Source organism: Schistocerca serialis, chromosome 2, assembly GCF_023864345.2.
Source record: "Schistocerca serialis cubense isolate TAMUIC-IGC-003099 chromosome 2, iqSchSeri2.2, whole genome shotgun sequence".
Taxonomy (NCBI): Eukaryota; Metazoa; Arthropoda; class Insecta; order Orthoptera; family Acrididae; genus Schistocerca; species Schistocerca serialis.
In genome coordinates this window covers 707,630,173-707,639,166 of record NC_064639.1, presented here as the reverse complement: position 1 = coordinate 707,639,166, position 8,994 = coordinate 707,630,173, and the positions used below count along the sequence as shown (strand labels likewise).

The 8,994-nt window shown below is 42.2% G+C and overlaps 1 protein-coding gene across 1 annotated transcript in view; it reads left to right on the top strand.

The window, feature by feature from the left end:
- Positions 1–507: 507 nt before the first annotated feature.
- The window catches only part of LOC126457869 (protein Gawky), a 288,179-nt gene continuing 279,692 nt past the window's right edge, over positions 508–8,994 (top strand). The window contains exon 1 of the mRNA XM_050094525.1: positions 508–525. The gene's annotated coding sequence lies outside the window, so the exon portion shown is untranslated. The remainder of the gene's footprint in view (positions 526–8,994) is intronic.

Below are 8,994 nucleotides of genomic sequence, written 5' to 3'. Positions count from 1 at the left end.
CAATTCTCCTGGATTCTCCTTTGCAAAGGAACTTTTGAAAACGGAGTAAGCATTTCAGCTTTGGCGGCTGCCGTCGTTCCTATCCTACTCTGAATGTTGATCATTACAGCTAGGGCACCCTTTACATTGACTTTTGTTTATGTGGCAGCATCGAAGAAAAAGGAGACTTCAATATATTAAGTCTTCAGTGATGCTTTCTTTTCTGATTGCCAGCCGAATAACGATTACATTATTTCGTCTTCGGAGGCCATGTCGTAGATAATTTTCTTCTAGGCCTCATATTCGTGTCTTACGGGCGAGTCCGATGCGAAGCCGCGAACACGCTGCGTGCCAGTGTTTTTCTGAACTCGGCAGCAGTGCACGCTGACGCTACGGGCCGCCGGGTAGCAGCACCTGTAGAAATTCGGCCCCGATTACGCCGCCAGGGAGCAGCAGCGTCGCATCGCCGATGCCGCCGTCGGCGCTACGTAACTAGTCAAGACTGAGCGGGGCTGCGGGCGGCGGCGGCACGGCCTTCTGGCGCGCGTAAGTTCACTCACCAGCCTAGCGCTGGCAGCTGCGCGCTCTGCTAGCTCTATATCTCGGTGTTATACTTTAAGTGTGCAAGAGAGTGTGTGTTCTGTTGACGCGAACATCGCTACGAGTGGCATGCTCGTAATGGCGATCAGTTTTATGGTCACTAGTGAAGAGCGTGGGCAATGTGTAGTATCGTGTGATATTGGAATAGCTTTAGGCTTTCCTCTTTAAGTTACTGCCAGGATTTAGCGAAGCATATCCTGACGCGCAGTTCGATGAACGAGATTGCGTCCCCAGTGCCAGAGGAATGCGTTAGGGCGGCGACTTCGATGACGTATCGAGCGGTTGCGAGTACAACCGAAGCGAACCGAACTTGATCCCCGGCCAGCTGGTAGCGCAGGCGCACTCGCACCGGCTGCGGCCGTATTGTGCGCACTGTGCTGTTTCGCTGACGGCAGGGAAGGAGACTGGTGACTGGTGGACGAATTGTCGGGGCGCACAAGGGACAGCGCAGCGCGGGACGGGACATGGGAGTCCGGTGGAGGCGTGGCTTCGCTGGGGGCTAGGGAAGCGGCTCCGATCAATGCAGGCGGCTGCGCTCGCCGACCTTCACGCAGCTGCTTGTGCCTTCACATTATCGTCAGAGCGCCGAATTAGCGACACGTGATTTGCACGTTTTTTCGCGCAATTCTATTCTTCCGTAATGTACATACTTGGCCTGTATGCCTGTAATGTACTCTACATCCTGCATTCTGTCAGTGTCTTCTGCGCGTATCTTTTCCCCATAGCTCTCTTTTTATCATTACCACCGTATACTGGCCACTAACCCATGATCTATTGCGCATTACCACAAGAGTCATAAGAGGGCTTTTTATCACATTTACATGCAGTGCATCTTCGGAACAGAAAAACTCAATCTATTTCCACCGTCGTTTTTGTATGTTAGTCCTGAATTGATTGTGATAAGCCTGATAAAATATTGGTTTTCCCGAGTGATAGTTGTTTTACAGTATTAGGGCCAGGGAACCAGTTGTTCAGATATCATAAGCACAGTGAAGTGAGCTGAGGTATCAGTAGAGGGAGTGCAATTTCCTTACGAATGTCATTAACGCTTGAGGAGGAGGAGGAGATTGTTCAAAAAAAGATGTTTATAAAAATTTTATGCACTGTTAATAAACGCATTCGAAACTTGTATTCCTTTCACCAATACCGCGCGCGCCTTTGGGGAAAAATGTGCGAAGTGATCGCTATTTAAACATGATTGTACTCCAACACTTTAGAAACTTGTAGTGGTCAGATAGCCTTCGAACGAGTAAAGACGCTTTCATATTTCTGTACACAAGAGTTTGGGAATGTTGTGTTACCATCCATTGTTAGTTTACGAGAGGCATTGCCATAAAAACAGGCGAAACTGGTACAGCAGTTTATTCATTACCGAGCTACACACGCTAGAGGATTGTTGCCAAGAATTTCGATTTTGATAATTCAGCAAACATATCGGCATTTATGTATCTTTTTTATCTAATAAAGATAAAATGTGTGTGCCTCTAATCAAGTAAACAAAATGAATAAATTTCTCGTCAGTCAATAATTCTTCTCATTCAATCCACTTAAATCACTCCCCCTTCATTAAACAACATTTTTTAAAAAATTGTAGCGAGCAACGACCCAACGCTTTTTCAGAATCGATATTCTATTGACATGTCCAACCAGAAGCAGTATTAGGAAATTGATTTTGCAGAATATCCATATTTTATTTGCGAGCCCACGTACTTTAATATATTAATTGGTGCGCGTTTCACAATATGGAGAAGCCGATTTGTTAACTTGCTTCTTATGATGGACTTCTGCACACTTGACAGTCAAACACACACAGTTAATGGAGTAATACAGATGGTAAACTCTTCGGTAATCACTCATTTTCGTTATTTCTCTTTCGTGTTGTGAATGAGATTTGGAACAGGTATAACTCGCGAACGAAACAATCAAGCAGAAGCTTAACGCTAGACTTAAGCTCGGGGAAATTTTCTGCTGTCAACTAACCATACTTGTTTCTTGCCAGTATGTACCAGTAGCAACTTGCCTGCCAGCTGCAACCCACCTTTCAGTGGGAACTGGCCGAATATACGTGTGCGTGGAACACTGTTAATTTGTCAAGGCTAAACGTCCCGTCACTAGGACAATACACTCCAGTGAGCCAGTGCGGTAGGTGAATCAACACCCCTCCCTCCCTCCCCTCTCTCACTCACTCACTCTCTCTCTCTCTCTCTCTCTCTCTCTCTCTCTCTCTGAACGGTTTCAATCTGTCATACGACGAATATGGAAGAACGTTCATGCTTGTGTGACACAATCGGGACCACGGCCCCTCTGTCATCAATAGGTTATGTAGTTGTTATTCTTTGTGGATTTTTCCCTAACAAACCGTTTACGTTTCAAAACTGTTTGTCAGGAGTGTAGCGATTAGCCATAAGATAACACTGAATTACAACTTCACATGTAAATAGTTAACTGATGAAGTAGGAAAATCCTTGCAGTTCTTACAGAAACTAAATGACGAGCGTTAATATGAAACAGCAGGCGGTTTATTTAAGAAGCCCACCTTCTTAAAATGTTAACCTTTCTCTTGGTCACACTGGTTCGCTACACACAGTACTCCTCGGACATCTATATATACGTGATACGTCTCTCTCTCTCTCTCTCTCTCTCTCTCTCTCTCTCTCTCTCTCGCAAGTCTAACGATTTTCTGGTACTTTTGAAAATATGGATACGAAAATTGTTAGCAGCTAGATTGGCGAACCCGGAACTATTTTTCTACTTTTTTTTTCTATGGCTTGAGAACGTAGCGTCATTTCCGAAAAAAAATGAGGAAAAGAACTGCAGTCAGCCATATTTTTTGAATGCAAAATATTTTATCAGGCTAATATCCACAATTGAGGAACAAGTTAACAGAATAAAAAAAAAAACGTTTCAGTTATAAGTGATTTCTTGTTAATCTGATGACCGGTTTCGAAGCCCGAAATTTAGACTTCAGGTGCCACCAAAAAATTATGTTAACATAAGTTTGTGGCGGTCGGGCCAGTGAGCCATGGTGGGTTCACAGCCACATCAAACACACGCATGGGAGCACAGGACCAGCAACCGTTTTCGTGTGTGTGTGTGTGTGTGTGTGTGTGTGTGTGTGTGACCCCCCACCATGGCTCACTGGCCCGACCGCCACACACGTTAACATAATTAATTGGTGCACCAGAAGACGAAACTTAGGGCTTCGAAACAGATCGTGCAATAAATTCTTACTGACAACCGAAGCGGATTTTTATGCTATAAATACGTTTTGAATGAGTGATTGGTTTCACTGTAATTAGTTATGTGCCTAGGCACATCATAATCAGGCGCCAGCGTTCAATTTTCGGCAAGTGTCAAGGAAAATTTTACTTTTGGTGCGTTACAACGTTTAGGTCTGCCGCATTGATGCGTGGCAAGCTGAACAATCAGCCAGACTGAATTCAAAGTGTCTGCCTTGGGAGACAGATGAAAAAAGAACTTTTTACTTTCGATGCATAGTGCACTGAGACGGCAGTGATAAAATTATGGAACAGTGCGGAAATAAAAATAATAATGTAAAATGAATTGTGAGACGATTCAAAGTTCAGGACATCTGCATCCTTTTAAAGGGAAGCTTTTAGTGGATACGGGTGACAATTTAAGTCCCGAACGTTTGCTGTATTATGTAGATGTATGGTGAGAGCTTACTTAGTTTAGTGTTGTTTAGTGTGTGGAATGATAGAATACGAGCCGTGATGTTACGAAAAGCGATGCTACTACTTCACCTATCCACTGGAATGTCAGTGAGCTTAACGGTCTCGTCTGACGAAGAGATCACCAACAGCAACGCCAAATACGAAACTGCGGAGTTTGGAATTCAGCCCATGACATTTACATAATCTCTGGCAGTTACGAGCTTTGCACTACAGCTTCCAACACTTTATTGGGTAAATTGTAATAAAACTTTCTCCAACTAACAGGGCTTGAATTAGTTACCCCGGCTAGAGTGACAACACTTTAGCGACGCTGATTGTGATATTCCCCCTCGCTGAAACCCTTAATCCAACGTTTACATCTACCGAAATACGCCACAAGCCTATGTGTGGCCCGTGGCAAGGTTACCTTTTTACAGTTACTAATAATTTCCTTTCCTGTAACACTTAGAAAAAGAGCGCGAGAAAAACGAGCGTTGACATTCCTCCGCAAGAGCCCTAATTTCTTTTATCTTCGTGGTTGTTGTGCGATATGTGTGTTGGTGGCAGTAATCGTTCTGCGATCAACTTCTCTGCATTTTGTCCATAGTGTTCCTCGATAAAAAAACGTCGCCTTCTCTCCAGGGATTCCCATTTGAGTTCCCGAAGCATCTCTCCTTAATACTTGCATATTGATCGAACCTACAGACAACAAATAGAGAAGTCCGCCTCTGAATTGCTTCGACGTCTTCCATTCCAACCTGGAGGGGATCCCAACACTCCAGTAGTACTCATGAATGTATTTTATACGCGGCCCCCTTGACAGATGAACTACATTTTCCTACAATTCTTCCAATAAACCGATTTCTTACCAGGATCATATCGCTGTGCAATGTTCCACCTAGATATCTAATTGACGAGACTGTATCAGGCAGCACACTACTAACGCTGATCTCGAACATTATGGAATTGCTTTTCCTACTCAACTGCATTAACTTATATTTTTCCTACATTCACAGCAAGCTGCCATTCATCACACCAACTATAAATTTTGTCTGTGTCATCACGTATCCTCCTACAGTGACTCAAGAAAGACACCTTCCCGTGCACCACAGCGTCACCAGCAAACATCCGCAGACTGCTGCTCAACTTGTACCTGAGGTTGTTTATGTACCAGCGGAAAAATGCTCTTGTCGAAGCACGAAAGAGGCGACTATGCCTCTGAAAAAAAGGGCAGAAAAGGGAGGAACCAGCTACCTCAGTCCTCATCCCGCCTTCCTCTCTAAAATTTTCAGCATGCGAAAATATTTGAGCTCTTTTAACAGAACATTCCAAATCGTTTTATCCAAGTGTCTCTTTTAGTTATGCCTTCATACTCAGCATCTCTCTCCCACTTTTTCCTTTTTCTCCCTTTGATTTACAGTATGTCCCACAGCTACTGTCTCTTCTCTCACTTACACTGTCTCCTTTTGTCTCTCTTTCCCACTGCAACTGTCTCCACCATTTCTCAGCAATTCAAAAATTCTGGTAGGTCCAACTTATATTTTCCCCTATATCTACATGTTTAACATTTTGGTCCAAAATGCGGCCTGTCCCTATACCACTATTAATTAAATATTTTACGGACTTTGCAGTCTTTCCAGTTTTACATAATTTTTGTAGGTCATTTTTAGTCCTTTCCAGGTACTTTAACCCTTTCAGATCCGAAATTTTTCTGAAGGAAGAAAAATTTTTCTTTATATGGTAGTGGTCTTACGTGATTTTTTAATGATTTTAGGAGCAAGATTTATACAAAAATATGTACCCGTTTCCAAAACGTACTTTGTTCACTTGGCTTCACTTTAAGGACTAAAATAACTAATTATGAAATATTCTCTATTGTAATAAATAGTAAAATGATCATTCAATAATTTCTATGTAAAATAACAATAGCAATATTCAGTTATACACTGGAATATATCGAACCATGTATTCTGGTGGTCACGAGTTGCTGCTCACTGCTACATTGACTTGCTGATATTTTTATAGTGATGCCCAACGGTTGGCAGCATTTGCGTGCGATGAAAAGGTTAAACATTTACAAGTGTGTAGCTCAGGTTCGCTTAAGGAAGAAATACTTTTGTTGCAGCTAACAGACTGTAAAAGTTAATGTACACAATTGTAGCCAGAGGGTCTGAAAGGGTTAAGAACTTTTTAGCTGTTTTTTGTCACAGAAGTACCTCTTTGGCAAATTTGCATAGGCGTGAAATATGTATTATACAGAGAAAGCGCTTCATAAAATTTTATTGGTGAATAAATGCTGACTAAAAACATAGTTTGGTGGCTTCATCAACCTTGCGACGACCCTAGAACCGTTGTCATATGTTCAGACCCGATATTTCTTACGTAACTATAGTATATTTCAACACATTGGGTCTAAGAATAACTATATAGAAAAAATTTTCGTTCATAAACCCTGCGACGACCCTAGAACCGTTGTCATATGTTCAGACCCGATATTTCGTACGTAACTATAGTATATTTTAACATATTGGGTCTCAGTCAAGAATAATGATATCGAAAAAATTTTCGAAGTTCCCCAAGAATATCATCTGAGCAATCCAAAGTAAAAATTTCGACGATTGGCCGTGAACTGGTGCTTCTCTCGGGGCTTTTATCACGCCAATGAACAAATGTTACCTTTAGATGCCGTCTAAGGTCCATCCTAGACCACACCTAATGCAAAAGAACTGATTTGCTAAATGTACCTCGGCTTGAGGAAGTGGGTAATATTTAAATTTTGACCCTGTACTGTATCGTAACTGCAGTGTACCCGTTCTTCCGATAAGTTACAAATGATCGGTAGGTCAAGGAATATCAAAAACGGTTAACCCCTTATCTCTCTGACCAACAGAACCCGCGATACGGAAATTGAGGTGGTGTATCTGTCGCAGTCACAAGGAGCTCAAATCCACCGAGACAGAAACCGAAAGTGCATGTGATATTGATTGTGCGAGACTCAGTATTAGGGGTGGAAAACGTGGATTCTTCCTTCACCTACCAGACTCACCTTGTGATGTATCCGAAAACTTCGAAAAACCTCGCTTCACTTGTACATAGGCTTCCCACTCGTACTATAATCACCGGTGGAGACTTTAACCATCCAACAATTAACTGGGAAAATTACAGTTAGTGGTGGGGATTCTGTGATATTCTGTGAACCATTATTAAATGCCTTCCCTGAAAAGTACCTAGAATAATTAGAAACTCCATCCATGATGAAAATATATTGAATCTAATGGCAACAAATTGACCTGAGCTCTTTGAGGATGTCCATACCGAAACTGGCATCAGTGACCACGATGCCATTGCGGCAACAATGATTACCAAAGTACAAAGGACAACTAAAGTAAAGTAGATAAAACATCAGTAGTGTCGTATCTCAACGAAGAACTTGAAACTTTCAGCACATGGTAGGAGCATATAGAGCAAATATGGCTAAAGTTTAAAAGAACAATAGATCATGCACTGGATAAATATGTATCCAGTAGAACAATTCATAATGGGAGGAACCCTCCACGGTATACAGTACGCTGTGCCATGCTCTTCACCGTGGTTTGCAGAGTATGTAGATGTAGTAGACGTAGATATGACCCTTAAAAATCACATTTTCCTCGCGGTATTACTGCATAATAGGTTTAAAACAAATTGTATGGTTATCGATAGAGCTGTTGAAAGAAACGCGTTTGGCTCTCAAGAGCAGCGCGTCATGCTTTCAGTGAGTGCCGATGTAGAATATTGTCATATGATATTTCACAAAACCCAAAGAAATTCTGGCCGTATGTGAAGGAAGTATTTGGCACCAAAGTTCAGTGATACCAAAGTTAGTGACCAGCCCCTAGCGAATGAGTCACGAACTGAAACTGAACGTTGCAAAGTGAACGTTGGAAACTCTTGACTCCGTTTTCAAATGACCCTTTACTAAGGAAAACCGAGGAGAATCAGTTCAATCCTCGTACCACTGAAAAGATGATTCTAATCCTATTAGTGTCAGCGGTTTTCAGAAACGGCTGAAATCGTTAAATCTGAATAAAGCGCCCATGGTCCCATGGAATCCCTATCAGATTTTATACACAATTTGCGGCTGAATTAGCCTGTCCCCTAACTATAATTTATCGTAGATCTCTCGAACAAAAATGCATTCCCAGTTCTTGGAATTCTTGGAAGAAAACCACAGATCACACCCGCCTACAAGAAAGATAGTAGAAGCGAACCACAAACCTACCGACCGTTATCCTTGACAGCGATTTGTTGCAGACTCTTAGAACATATTTTGAGCTCAAACATAATGAAGTATCTCGAACAGAATGATCTCCTGAATGCGAACCTTCATGGATTGCGAAAACATCGATCGTATGAAACCCAACTCGCACTTTTCTCACGTGACATACCGAAAGCTTTTGATCAAGGCAGTCAGGTTGATTCAGTACTTCTCGATTACCGAAAAGCACTTGACTCGCTACCACACCTACGCTTACTGTCAAAAGTAGCATAATTTGGGGTATCAAGTGAAAACTGTGACTGGATTAAGGACTTTCTGCTAGGCAGGACCCAGCATGTTGCCTTGGACGGAGAGTCATTGTCAAATGTAGAAGTAACTTCGGTTGTGCCCCAGGGAAATGTATTAGGATCCTTGTTGTTCAAGTTGTTTACCAATGACCGGTAGACAATATTAATAGTAATCTCAGACTTTTTGCAGGTGATG